Below are 7,179 nucleotides of genomic sequence, written 5' to 3' on the forward strand. Positions count from 1 at the left end.
TCTATGTGAACGGTGGCATCATTTATTAGCGTCCGTTCGATGGCTTTAATTCCATCATCATGTTTTATGGACGTGTATAATGAAGTCACATCGCAGGTGCGCATTTTATAGCCTTCTTGCCAATCTATCTGTTCTAATATATTTAGAATTTGCGTGGTGTCTCTGAGATAGGACCGCATCTCCGCAACGTATGGCTGCAGAAATAGATCTATGTACTCCGACAGTCGAGACGTGAGCGAGCCTATCCCAGAGATAATGGGTCTACCTGGTGGTGCTTTAATGTCCTTATGGATTTTGGGCAGAAAATAGAATATTGGCATAACCGGGAATTTCACATTTAGATAATCATATTCTTTTTCATTCAGGACTCCTGTTGAGCTGCCCCTGTCTAGCAGAGTTTGGAATTCTACACAGAATTCTCTGTGGGGATTAGTCTTCAGACGTGCATAGGTGATGTCATCCGACAGTATCCTCTCTGCTTCACCCTTGTAGTATTCCGTGTCCATAATGACTACCCCCCCCCCCCTTTATCTGCTTTTTTGAATGTAATAGCCTTTTCTTTCTCTAAGTTTTGCAATGCGATTTTTTCTTTCAAGGTTAGATTGTTCTTAGTTATCTTAGTAGCACCAGAGGTTAGTCTATCAAAGTCCTCCTGGATTTTCTGATGGAAGACTTCTAAGTTATGGCCTTTCGCCCAGCTTGGATAGAATTTGGATTTATTTTTTAGGTTTGAATGCTTGAACTCATCCATCTCTATATTCGCGTTAGCATTATTGTTCACTACCTCCCTTGTTTGTGCATCTTTTGAAATAAAGAATTTTTTAAGGGTTAACTGTCTAATGTATTTGTGCGCGTCTATATACAGATTGAAACTGTTCGCCTTGGCAACTGGTGCGAAGTTCAGCCCCTTTTTTATTAGGTTACATTCATCTACATTTAATTCTTTTTTGCTCAGATTAAATATATTGTTCAAATCGCTGCTCTTTTTCTGTGTCCTTCTTCCTCCCCGCTTTCCTCGTGGGGCCTTTTTCTGAGTTTTGTGTTTGGGGTTTCTTTTTCTTTCTGGTTTTCTGACACTAGGAAGCGATTCTGAGTAACTAGGGGTGGTGCTTTGAGTGATTGGGCCTGTTCTAAAAAATGCCCTGCGTGTGGTCGGGGTGATCTTTGCTCTCTCACATGACTCTGTTCTCTATCCTGTCTTTCTCTATATGTGGTCCTCTGTTCCCTATGGGGGGATTTGTGTTCTCTTCCTTGGCTATGTTCCCTATGATGTTTACGGGGTGACCGGTAGTGTCTCCTTTGACTCTCTTCTCTCTCATAACGTCTCTCTCTATATTCCCGATTTGACCCATGATATTTATAAGGTGATCTACGATCCCTATCCCTGCTACGTTCTCTCTCATACCTGTTATCTCTACGTTCTAGTGGTGATCTAGCTCTGTAGTTGTATGCGGGTGGCTTGGCTCTATGATGGCTTTCCTGATAATCTTTGGAATAGTACTTGTGTCTCTGCCAGTTTTCCTCCCGGTCTCTATCTTGTTTATTTGCCTCTTCCCTTTTGTGACTGACTGCGTCCTCGGTACTGTGAGTTTTTATTTCTTTATTCTCTCCAGGAGTTTCTAGATCACCAACTTCCCGCCCTCTTGGTGGTATGTGTCTAGCCTCTGTATTGAATGATACATTTTTAGTGTTATCAAATTTGGAATAGGTCCTATGTTTGTCTATTTTGGTTGGATAGCTCGATATGTTGGTTCTTAAAGTTTTGTTGCTATCTTCTCTACTCCTATATTCAAACATTTTCCTATCCTTTGGGGTGGTAGGTGGGACTAGTGTGACCCTTTGCCATTTGGGGTTGGACCCTACTAAGTAGTCTTCCTCATCTCGTCTAAATTTCTTATTTTTAGACTCTATCAGATTTCTTTCTATAGCATCTATTTCATCAGCTAGTTTTTGGTCTCTATTTAGGAAGGTGGGGTTGTCTGTGGAAATTTCTAATCTCTTCTGAATTAAAGTAACTTCTCGATCAATTTCTATCAAGGTCTTTGTATGATGTTTAATGATTAGTTTCATTAGACTGAATGAACACGCATCCATAGTTTCTTCCCATTGGACATTATATTCTATGTCTGCTAATTCAAAGGAGGATTTTTTATCAAATCGTAAACCCCTAGGTATACGTTTGATGTCTAAGTATTTCTCTAAATAGACTTTATCCCAGACCTTTTTGGTCTCTTTCTTAAGTAAATTCTCAAGTTTGTCAAACTCGTTATTTATTGTTTCTACATCTCCCATCTCCGCTGACTCAATTTCTCTCATTTTGTTCTCTATGTTGTTACTTCTGAAAATTCTTTTTGTAAAAACACTCTCTTTAATTTCGACTGGGTTTTCCATCTCTATGGTTTCTTCTTCCATATTAGGAGCTTTTTGGGGTGCTGCCACCAGGATGGGATTAGAAAAGGCTCAGTGGTTGTTTGAACTGGGGCGCTCCCTGGAATGTGTGGCTAAAAAATGCTACAACACCTTTGATATATTAAAATATGTAGAAAAATAAAAAATTGTGTTTTGTGGTGTAAAAGAGTATAAAAATATATACTGGCCCTTTTGATGATTTTTGGTTGCTGCTTGACCTTGAAGAAGGGAACCCCGTGTCCTTCTTAACGTGGCAATGGGAGTGTGAAGACGGTCAGCGCAAAACTCATGGACCTCACGATGTTGATGGAACAGGATGAAGGTGAATAAAAATGGAATAAAACACAGTATTAGTGTCACATATGTGGGGGATGGGGGGGGGGGTTGGGGGGGAATGGAGGAAGGGGTGATGGTGGAATTCCACTAAATAAACAATAAATGAAACATAAACATATAGTTTCAGTGACTCACACGGGCTTGTGTGAGACTTCGCCCTCAACGCAGACTGTAGTGGGTAAATGCAGACTCCTATGGTGGAGTCCCAATAAACATAAAACTCACACGGCCTAATGTGAGTTCTTGCCCTCAGAGGGTGAGGTCAGCCTGTATAGGTGGTGTGAAGTCGTCTCAGCAAAATATCCCCCAATAGGTACAGTGTGTGAGTGTCTCCTCTCCCCGTTGGCCAAAAGACCAAGAAAATGTGTGCAAACCAGGGTTAGCAGTATAACAGGTCTTTATTTGGTAACAGTTTGAGACATGAGCATAAACAAGCATACACGTTGAAAAAGCATATAACAATATAAATATAGCAAGGTGAATAAACAAAAAGCACACTCACACTGAATTGTAACTTCTTTTGCCCAGCGTCGGCCGCGTGGTTTGATCCCGCAAGATCTCCTCCTCCGTTGTTGCTCTCACTGGCGCGTCCGGCAGTGGAACCGGAAGAGAGGATCTATACCGGATGTCCTGCGGTCGGCTGGGTCCCTCTCTCAATGAGCTCCGGCAGGGAACAACGCGTTTTGCAGTAAGCTTCGTCAGGTTCCTGCCGGATGCTCATTGTGTGCAGTCTATATAGGCGCCCCGATTTAATTAATTAGTAAAACACCTGGCTTTCATTAAAAGTTGTCCACTTCCAATAGACTAATGTAATGTCAATGTAAATCGAACCGATCATAGCCCTTGGATACAGGGACAATATACTTGTTATTGTAAACATTTCTCTAGTGTCAATATATTAAAATCAAACATTGTTTTAATAAATATTTTAAAATGTTTAAAAAACGTTTTAAAAAACAAACATCAATTCGCAGTGTGAAACATTATATTGTGGTGAGTATCATCAATAATCTTAAGCCTATGGACCTTTGCGGGCTCACACAGCCTATAATAGTGGTTCTATGCCAGAGAGCTGTATCACTTAAACCATTATGCTGTCAGTGAACTTTTCTCCATTTGTTGTACAATGGTGCCATCATGTGGCTGAGTTTGGAAACTACATAGACATAGTTCTTCTCTCATGGTGACTCATGTTAGTAACAGAATGCTATTGGGATGTGGGCAGTGTAATAACCCAAATATATTAGAGATCTAAAAAATATTACAGATTTTTAGGGAACTTGAACATTAATAGCTGTTTGGACAAAAATAGATTAAACTTCAATACAGTTTGTAAAGGTGATCTTGTACAATGGTGCCATAATTTGGCTTAGTTTGGAAATTACAAAGACATAGTTATTCCCTAATGGTGACTAATGTTAGTAACAGGATGCTGTAGGACTGTGGGCACTGTAGCCACCCAAATTTATACACATTTAGACAAATATAAAACAATTCTAAAATAACTAGAAAAACTAAAAAATATAGATTTTAGGGAACTCGAACATTAATAACTAGTTGGACAAAAATAGATATTATTTCAATACAATTTATAAAAATGATATTGTTCATTAGTTGCCACGGTGGTATGCGTCAATTTGGTCTTCAAGGACTGGTTCGTGGTGGATTCATATTTAAGACGTGAACTCCTATTCAAAATTGTAGGGGAAAAAATGGGATTTGGGGATTGAAAACGGATCAGTGTGTGTTTAAAGGAAAGCTGCAATGTCTATCTCTACATTGAGGCCTATGGGGGCCAAGCTTTTCAATTTATAAATCCAAAAAGTTTATTTTCTTGATAAAGTTGTCAGTCTGTCTCCACCCCTCCAATGTGGTGGGACTACCTCAATGCCCCTAAATTCAAGGCCAGATGGATCTCCTTGGTGGTGTAGTGCAAAATGTTTTGATACACTATGTGTCATAAGTTTCCGCCTAATGTTCCCTAGGTGCTCCAGAATGCGTACCCGTAATGGTCGGCTGGTACGCCCTACATACTGGAGTCCACAGGGGCAATTTAGTAGATAGACTACGAATTCAGATTTACAGTTGATGAAATTTGAAATTTTGAACTGTTCTCCTGTTGCTTTAGAGCTAAACTGAATTTTCTCTTTTGTTCCCTGTTTGCAGGCTTTACAGGTGTTACATCTGTGGAAACCTTTTACTTTCTGTAACCAATTTAAGTCCTGGCCTGTTGTCCTACTTTCTGGCCGGAAGAGGCTTGGTGCTAACCTCCTTTTAATATTATCCGCCCTCTTATAGATAACCTTGGGTTTCTCTGGGAGGTATTCTTTCAAGGTGGGGTCTCCCTGTAGCAGATGCCAGTGTTTATTCAGGATCTTTTGTATGCTCCCTGCATCTTGGCTATATTGTGTTAGGAAAGCAATATTAAACTCCTCTCTAGGTTTTGGTGGATTGGTTTTTAAAATGTCGCTGCGTTTAAGCTTCCCTACATCTATTATTGCTGTATCCATTTTTTCATTATCATAATTCTTTGCAATGAATCGGTTCTTCAGAATATTGGATTGTTCCCTATAAACATGATCATCGCTAAAGTTTCTCCTGATTCTGCGAAACTGTCCTGGGGGTATGTTTTTCAGCCATTTCTTATGGTGGCAGCTAGTGTTAAGCAGGTAATTATTGCAGTCAACTGTTTTGAAGAAAGTTTTAGTCTTCAGTCTATTATCTTCTATGTAAATTGTTAGATCTAAAAAGTCTACCGAATTATTCCCTATGCATGTTGTGAAAGCTAGGTTCCTCTCATTATTGTTAATGTAATTCAGAAAGTGATTTAAGGTTTCATTGTTGCCTCTCCAGATAAAAAACACATCATCGATGTATCTCCGCCATAGCACAAGATCCGCACTGAATTCATGTTCCGACCAGATGGTACTGTATCGGTCTCCCAACTGTCCATGAACAAGTTGGCATAACTCGGTGCGAATTTTGTACCCATGGCTGTTCCGCACTTTTGTAAAAAATATGTTCCATCAAAATTAAAAAGGTTGTGTTTAAGAATAAAATTAATACTTTCTAAAATAAAGCGTCTTTGTTCTATGTGAACGGTGGCATCATTTATTAGCGTCCGTTCGATGGCTTTAATTCCATCATCATGTTTTATGGACGTGTATAATGAAGTCACATCGCAGGTGCACATTTTATAGCCTTCTTGCCAATCTATCTGTTCTAATATATTTAGAATTTGCGTGGTGTCTCTGAGATAGGACCGCATCTCCGCAACGTATGGCTGCAGAAATAGATCTATGTACTCCGACAGTCGAGACGTGAGCGAGCCTATCCCAGAGATAATGGGTCTACCTGGTGGTGCTTTAATGTCCTTATGGATTTTGGGCAGAAAATAGAATATTGGCATAACCGGGAATTTCACATTTAGATAATCATATTCTTTTTCATTCAGGACTCCTGTTGAGCTGCCCCTGTCTAGCAGAGTTTGGAATTCTACACAGAATTCTCTGTGGGGATTAGTCTTCAGACGTGCATAGGTGATGTCATCCGACAGTATCCTCTCTGCTTCACCCTTGTAGTATTCCGTGTCCATAATGACTACCCCCCCCCCCCCTTTATCTGCTTGTTTGAATGTAATAGCCTTTTCTTTCTCTAAGTTTTGCAATGCGATTTTTTCTTTCAAGGTTAGATTGTTCTTAGTTATCTTAGTAGCACCAGAGGTTAGTCTATCAAAGTCCTCCTGGATTTTCTGATGGAAGACTTCTAAGTTATGTCCTTTCGCCCAGCTTGGATAGAATTTGGATTTATTTTTTAGGTTTGAATGCTTGAACTCATCCATCTCTATATTCGCGTTAGCATTATTGTTCACTACCTCCCTTGTTTGTGCATCTTTTGAAATAAAGAATTTTTTAAGGGTTAACTGTCTAATGTATTTGTGCGCGTCTATATACAGATTGAAACTGTTCGCCTTGGCAACTGGTGCGAAGTTCAGCCCCTTTTTTATTAGGTTACATTCATCTACATTTAATTATTTTTTGCTCAGATTAAATATATTGTTCAAATCGCTGCTCTTTTTCTGTGTCCTTCTTCCTCCCCGCTTTCCTCGTGGGGCCTTTTTCTGAGTTTTGTGTTTGGGGTTTCTTTTTCTTTCTGGTTTTCTGACACTAGGAAGCGATTCTGAGTAACTAGGGGTGGTGCTTTGAGTGATTGGGCCTGTTCTAAAAAATGCCCTGCGTGTGGTCGGGGTGATCTTTGCTCTCTCACATGACTCTGTTCTCTATCCTGTCTTTCTCTATATGTGGTCCTCTGTTCCCTATGGGGGGATTTGTGTTCTCTTCCTTGGCTATGTTCCCTATGATGTTTACGGGGTGACCGGTAGTGTCTCCTTTGACTCTCTTCTCTCTCATAACGTCTCTCTCTATATTCCCGATT

The sequence above is a fragment of the Ascaphus truei genome, unplaced genomic scaffold (genome assembly GCF_040206685.1).
Source record: "Ascaphus truei isolate aAscTru1 unplaced genomic scaffold, aAscTru1.hap1 HAP1_SCAFFOLD_382, whole genome shotgun sequence".
NCBI classification, from domain to species: domain Eukaryota; kingdom Metazoa; phylum Chordata; class Amphibia; order Anura; family Ascaphidae; genus Ascaphus; species Ascaphus truei.